The 7322-nt window shown below is 48.9% G+C and overlaps 1 protein-coding gene across 1 annotated transcript in view; it reads right to left on the reverse strand.

Moving 5' to 3' along the window:
- Positions 1-6433: 6433 nt before the first annotated feature.
- Positions 6434-7322, reverse strand: part of LOC128425534 (nebulin) — a 33927-nt gene continuing 33038 nt past the window's right edge. Inside the window, exon 63 of the mRNA XM_053412166.1 lies at positions 6434-7322. This exon is cut by the window's right edge and continues 826 nt beyond it. The gene's annotated coding sequence lies outside the window, so the exon portion shown is untranslated.

Below are 7322 nucleotides of genomic sequence, written 5' to 3' on the forward strand. Positions count from 1 at the left end.
TTTCTCATGATGTTTAAATGAGTCTCAAAAACTGTGGAATCAAACCAACACTCAGTTCCTTCATGTTCTGATCCTGGTCACTAGTGATGAATGTGTCTTAGTCCAAGTGAGAGCAGAGAGGAGGAGGACACAGAAGCTGCAGCTCGGTGGACCAGAGACAAAGTGAGCGGCTGCTTCAAGTGGACGGACTCTGCTCCTCTCCCATTATCTCAAGGTGGGAGGGACTGGGAGTTGGTGGGTTCGGGGCCTGTGTGTAAACTCCTCATCTCCCTGGTCATATCTCACTGCAGCTTAAGTGAAAGCTGCTCCTGATTGGCTGAGTACTGAATGCATCCTTCACTTGATTGGTTCAAAGGCATTTACTAATTTTACAGGACATTCATTTTGCCGACAAAGAAGAAAAAGTTATTAAATCATAGTAAAAAATCTAAACTGTGCCAGAGCAGCTTTTTTCAAACATAGGAGACGATTTAAATGTGAAGTGATTTGTCGGCTCCACCAGGAAGTGAAGCCAAGACATCTGGATCGCCCCCTAGTGGCCGGCTGCAGTATAGGTCATAAACCCCTCCTCCTCCATGTTATAGATGGGACATGGACTAAAGTAAAAACAAAAAGTAAACGTTAAATAAATGTTTGTCAAAGATGTTTTCTTTTCATTTCAGGTCGTCGTCATGTCTCTGATGTTTGTTCAAGTGTTTCTGATAATTTTGATTTAAATCAGTTATTTGATGATATAAAAACAGGCGGAGACGTGATGATTGACAGCTGAGACTGACTCCTGATTGGTCAGGTGGGCGTATTGTGAGGGCCCAGCCGTTGAGCAGTGCCCCACATGGCTGAGGACAGCCAGACAAGAGAGACCAAGGGGTGTGGTGTTGGATGGGCGGTACTACTCCACAGCATCATAGTATGGAACTCCTCCCCTCCCAGGTGGCTCTGATTGTCCCTCACAGGTGAAGGGAATCAGCCGGGCAATCAGGAGCCATCTTAAACCCCAGACAAAGGAGTGAGAGCAGGAGAGGAAAGAGACCCAGACACTTACAGCCAAACACTACCAGGGTAAGAAGCCAGCGGCCTGCCTATCTACTCTCCTGAAGAATAATTGCTGTCTCTCTCTCTTATTCGCTCAGAAATAGCCCGACGGAGCCACAGATGCAAAACTGCCAACCAGGTGAAGAGCTTGAGTTTCCTTTGGATACCCTCCTCCCTTTTCCCCTCAAGTTATAAATAAAACCTTTTGTTATATTCACCACAACCCCTGCGTGTGACTGCTCTCTTTTCCAGTTTTGTGTACCCACTGTTTGCTTTTGCAAAGCCAGGCTCCCACATATGGTGGAGAATGTGGGTCTTCTGAGTCCTCGCTATCAGTGGGTATACAGAATTGGAATAGAGCACATCGGATCAGAAGAGAAGGTCGAACATGGAGGAGATCCTGAGAGCCATTCTGGCCTCACATGCCACTCTGCAGACAGCTGTAGTAGAGCTGTGTAGAGCTACAGGAAAATCGGAAGAGCGGAAGCCAAGAGAGTTGCTGACTAAACTGACACCAGATGATGACGTCGAGACCTATGTGGCCCTGTTTGAAAGGACAGCAACAAGAGAGAAATGGCCAAAAACAGACTGGGCGAACATCCTGATGCCCTTCCTGACCGGTGAAGCTCAGAAAGCCTGTAGGGATCTTTCAGCTGCAGATGCTGTGAGTTTTGATAAAGTAAAGACTGCCATCCTAGCTCAATATGGACTTAGCCTCCCCGCCAAGGCACAGCGAGTGCATGACTGGAGCTACGACCCTGCTCTACCTGTCCGGGCACAGGTGATGGGGCTAGTCCGTCACACCAGGAGCTGGCTGGAGGAAGCAGAAGGGCCGCCCATAGTGGACAGAGTGGTGATTGACAGGTGTACACGAGGCTTGCCAAATGATGTCAAGAGGTATGTTGCCCAGCAGGGGCCTTCCAATGTGGACACATTAATAGCCTTATTAGAAAATCACCGGGTGATGGCTAGTCTGATGCAGCCAGAAAATAACAGGCCACACAATTCTAAAGCCAAAGCAGAGAGAGAGATGGTAGGCAAAGCTGTCAGTTCCCCACCAGCCCGAATGTCCCCTGCCTGGACCAGACCGGCTGCAAAAAGAACCCAGTGGCCTCCTCCAATCCCACGATGTTTTTCCTGTGGCAGAGAGGGACACCTAGCCAGAGAGTGTCCAGGTCGGGATGAGCCAATGCCGACAGCCGGGTCTAACGATAACAAGGGTCTCTACTGCCACCACCTCACTACCTGTTGGGCCCATGAGGGAGCACCAGCCCCAAAATTTCCGGTAAAGATTGCGGGGAAAGACACTGAGGCCCTCTTAGACTCCGGAAGTATGGTCTCTCTCGTTCAACCACAATTTGCCAGTGCACCCTGGGGTGAAGAGATGGCTGTGTCCTGCATCCATGGGGATACACGGAAGTATCCGACCTCCAAAATCAAAGTGATCACTCCTCGAGGACGATTCATTCTACAGGTTGGAGTCGTCCAGCAACTGCCGGTTCCTGTGCTTTTCGGCCGGGACAGCCCCCTCTTCTCCCGCTACTGGCCAGCTGAGGCAAGGGAACCAAGACGGCAAACCAGAAAACGACCAGTGAAGATGGGAAAGTCTTCTGTAGCTCGGCCCGCCTGGGCAGCAGTATCCCCCGATGGCAGCCCTGCAGAAGATACTAATGACGAAAGAGAGAAAGCCGTCTACACCCAGACCACAGCAACAGACCCTGAACGGGCATGTGAGGTGGAGCCCCTGGAAGACATACAAACAGATGAAGTGTTCTCTCAATTTCCAGAAGTTGATATGGAGGGAGGTGTCAGACCAGGACAATTTGGCTCGGCCCAGCTGCAGGATCCCAACTTGACCCAAGCCTGGAGGGACGTCCAAGTAATAGAGGGTCAAAAGCAGGCTGGGGTGAGTCAAGTGTCTTTTCCACATTTCATGGTCAAGAATATGCTGTTATACCGGGTAACTAAGAAAAACTCTGATATCTGTGAACAGTTGCTTATCCCCAAGGATTATACTTCAAAAGTGTTGTACCTAGCCCACTCCCACTTACTAGGGGCACATTTAGGGAGGGACAAGACGTATGAACGTGTCCTCAGCCGTTTCTACTGGCCGGGAGTCAAAAGGGCCGTGGAGGAGTACTGCCGACACTGTGCTGAGTGTCAAATCAACTCCCCAAAGGTAGAGTACCGAAGTCCTCTGATACCCCTGCCAATTATTGAAACACCCTTTAGCAGGATTGGCATGGACATAGTTGGACCCTTACCAAAGTCTAGCCGTGGCCACCGCTATATTCTAGTTATATTGGATTACGCAACCCGTTACCCGGAGGCAATTCCTCTTAGGTCTGCTACTGGGAAAGTGGTCGCAAGAGAGATGTTTCTGCTCTTCAGTAGAGTGGGCCTGCCGGATGGAATCCTGACAGACCAAGGGTCCTGCTTTATGTCCAATGTGATGAAATGTCTGTGCCGAAGTCTAAAGGTGAGACAAATCAGAACCTCCGTCTATCACCCTCAGACAGATGGACTTGTAGAGAGGTTCAACAAAACCCTAAAACACATGCTGCGCAAGGTTATCGATGTTGATGGTAAGAACTGGGACCAACTGCTGCCTTACATCCTGTTCTCTATACGGGAAGTACCCCAGGGTTCCACAGGATTCTCACCATTCGAGCTTCTGTACGGTCGGAGACCCCGGGGCTTGCTGGATGTGGCCAAGGAAGCCTGGGAACAGCAGCCGTCCACCCACCCAGTGCAGCATTGTGGAGCACGTGGAACAAATGCACCACAGAATGACCCAAGTCTGGCCCTTAGTTCGGGAGCACATGCAGCAAGCCCAAGCGCAGCAGGCACAGGTATACAACCGGAGAGCCCAGGTGAGAGAGTTCAAACCAGGAGACAAGGTAATGGTTTTACTTCCAACAAATGACTGCAAGTTCTTGGCCAAGTGGCAAGGGCCTTGTGAAATACTGGAAAGGGTGGGGCCTGTGAATTACCGTGTACGGCAGACAGGCCGTAGGAAAGCCCAACATTTTTACCATGTAAATTTGCTGAAGCCATGGCATGAACCTCTCCCTGTCCCCTCTAATGTCCTGCTAGCTAACCTGCCTCCCCAGGTTCTCCCGCCAGTGAACATGAGTGACCAGCTGTCATCCAGGCAAGGACAAGACATCCGAGAACTACTCGAAAGAAACAGAGACGTCTTCTCTGAGGCCCCGGGTCGAACAACAGCCATCACCCATGACATCAGAACAGAGCCGGGAAAGATAGTAAGGCTACGACCATACCGAATCCCAGAGGCCAGACGGGAGGCCATCAGAAACGAGGTGAGGAAAATGCTTGACCTTGGGTGGTGGAGGAGTCACACAGTGCCTGGTCCAGTCCTATAGTCCTTGTTGGGAAGCCGGATGGCAGCATTAGGTTCTGCAATGACTATAGAAAGTTAAATGAGATTTCTCTGTTTGACACATACCCTATGCCCCGGGTAGATGAGCTGGTCGAGAGGTTAGGACCTGCCCGGTTCATCTCCACGCTAGATTTAACCAAAGGATATTGGCAGGTTCCACTCACCCCACAAGCAAGGGAGAAGACTGCCTTCTCAACGCCAGACGGGGCCTTCCACTATCGAGTCCTCCCGTTTGGTCTTCATGGAGCCCCGGCAACGTTCCAGAGGCTCATGGATAAAGTGCTCCGGCCACACCAGGCCTACGCTGCGGCGTACCTGGACGACATCGTTATCCACAGCACGTCATGGGAGAACCATTTGAAGCACCTGGCAGCTGTTCTCCAGGCCTTACGAGAGGCTGGATTGACAGCCAACCCTGCAAAGTGCTCCCTCGCGTTGGAGGAGGCGAATTACCTGGGGTACACTGTCGGACGAGGAAACGTGAAACCCCAAGTCAAGAAGGTGGATGCAATAACAACCTGGCCCCAACCCCAGACCAAACGCCAGGTGAGAACATTTCTAGGGTTATTGGGGTATTGCAGACAATTCATTCCTAACTTTGCCTCTTTAGCGGCCCCCTTACATGAAATGACAAGCAAAAGTGCATCCAACCGGGTGAAGTGGACGGAACAGACACAGCTGGCCTTCAACGCTTTGAAGAAAGCCCTCTGCAGCGAAACCGTGCTACACACCCCCGACTTTGACAAGAGGTTTGTACTTCAGACAGACGCGTCAGAGGTAGGCCTTGGGGCAGTCCTGTCCCAAATACATGATGGAAATGAATACCCCATAACCTTTGTAAGCCGCAAACTGCTTCCCCATGAAAAGAATTATGCAACCATAGAAAAGGAGTGTCTAGCTGTTAAATGGGCAATAGAAAAACTAAGATATCACCTACTGGGTCGAGAGTTTACATTGGTCACTGACCATGCCCCATTGAAGTGGATGGCCCTCAACAAAGATAGGAATGCCAGAATAACCCGTTGGTTTCTACACCTACAGGACTTTAAGTTTACAGTGGAACACAGAGCTGGAAGGCTGCATGGGAATGCCGATGCCATGTCGAGAAGGGACGACTGCCTGTGGTCGGCCGCTCCCCACCGTGGTTCAGAGCTGAGGAGGGGGGTATGTGAGGGCCCAGCCGTTGAGCAGTGCCCCACATGGCTGAGGACAGCCAGACAAGAGAGACCAAGTGGTGTGGTGTTGGATGGGCGGTAGTACTCCACAGCATCGTATTATGGAACTCCTCCCCTCCCAGGTGGCTCTGATTGTCCCGCACAGGTGAAGGGAATCAGCCGGGCAATCAGGAGCCATCTTAAACCCCAGACAAAGGAGTGAGAGCAGGAGAGGAAAGAGACCCAGACAATTACAGCCAAACACTACCAGGGTAAGAAGCCAGCGGCCTGCCTATCTACTCTCCTGAAGAATAATTGCTGTCTCTCTCTCTTATTTGCTCAGAAATAGCCCGACGGAGCCACAGATGCAAAACTGCCAACCAGGTGAAGAGCTTGAGTTTCCTTTGGATACCCTCCTCCCTTTTCCCCTCAAGTTATAAATAAAACCTTTTGTTATATTCACCACAACCCCTGCGTGTGACTGCTCTCTTTTCCAGTTTTGTGTACCCACTGTTTGCTTTTGCAAAGCCAGGCTCCCACAGTATACATGACGTCACCAGTGCGTCACAAAGTGTCATGTGATGCGTGACATCACAAACACTCACAGATTAGTAATTCACGATTAAAACGTCAAACATCTCATCTAAGGAACTTTATTTGTTCATCTATTATCTACGTTACACTTCTTCAGCCACAGCTCCGTTCTGGACTGGTTGTGAGAGCGGTGGTTTGGAAATAACACCATGTGCATTTAAAGAGAAATAAAAATATAACCTGATGAAAACATGATCAATGTTCGTTGTGCTCTGATTCACCGTCTCAGACTCTGAAGAAGAATCACATCTCTGTTGACAAGTCGTCTGTTTTTATTTCTTACATATGTAACACAACAATAATCGTTTGGAAAAGAACATAACTGAGCGATATATCATTTGAAATAAAATGTAAATAAACTTAGTATAATCGGTCATCACACACACACTAAATCAAAAACTTAACACTGGTGACATTAGAAGAAAAAGAAGCTTAATGCAGGAAAATACAAGTTTTTCTAAAATGCCATCAAAAACCAACACAGTTAACATGTGAATACTCAGTAAATGATATTCTACTGCATCTAGTATTTATGAAATAATCAAATATACAAAAGACTCTCCGGCTAAAATGACGTCTCACGGCTGACGGAGGTTTTACTCAGTACGAGACTGGGATGCAAATCCACACAGCAAGACAACAGAGCCAGAAAACACTTGGATGTACTGGACACATACAAGTACAAGAGTCAAATACTTCTGTCCAGAACGTAGACGGGAGCCGTGTATCAAAATACTCTGAGACGTACAGAAACCTGGAGGCCGGACGTCCTCACAGTCTGTCCACACTCCAGAGACTGTCTCTGTCTGGAGGAGACAACGACCTGAAAACTGTGACTCATCGTTAAAAACACAAAGTATTTGATCTGAGAGACAAAAAGACACAGTGTGTTAGTTCCTGTATTTCAACCCAAGCTGCATCCTGTGAACTTTTATATCAGAGGTCAACAACTAAACTACACTCACCTGAACATGAATAAAACTCAGGATCAATCAATGATTCAACGTGAGACATCTTTAAACTGTTATTATCTCTAATTCCTCCTTGCCCCCCCACTCTCCAACTCGTCTCTTAAAGACAGAAATCAGACGGAGACACTTTCCCGTCCTCATTTCCACACTAAGTCTTGTGATGTCCTG

This window comes from Pleuronectes platessa, chromosome 20 (genome assembly GCF_947347685.1).
Source record: "Pleuronectes platessa chromosome 20, fPlePla1.1, whole genome shotgun sequence".
Lineage (NCBI taxonomy): Eukaryota > Metazoa > Chordata > Actinopteri > Pleuronectiformes > Pleuronectidae > Pleuronectes > Pleuronectes platessa.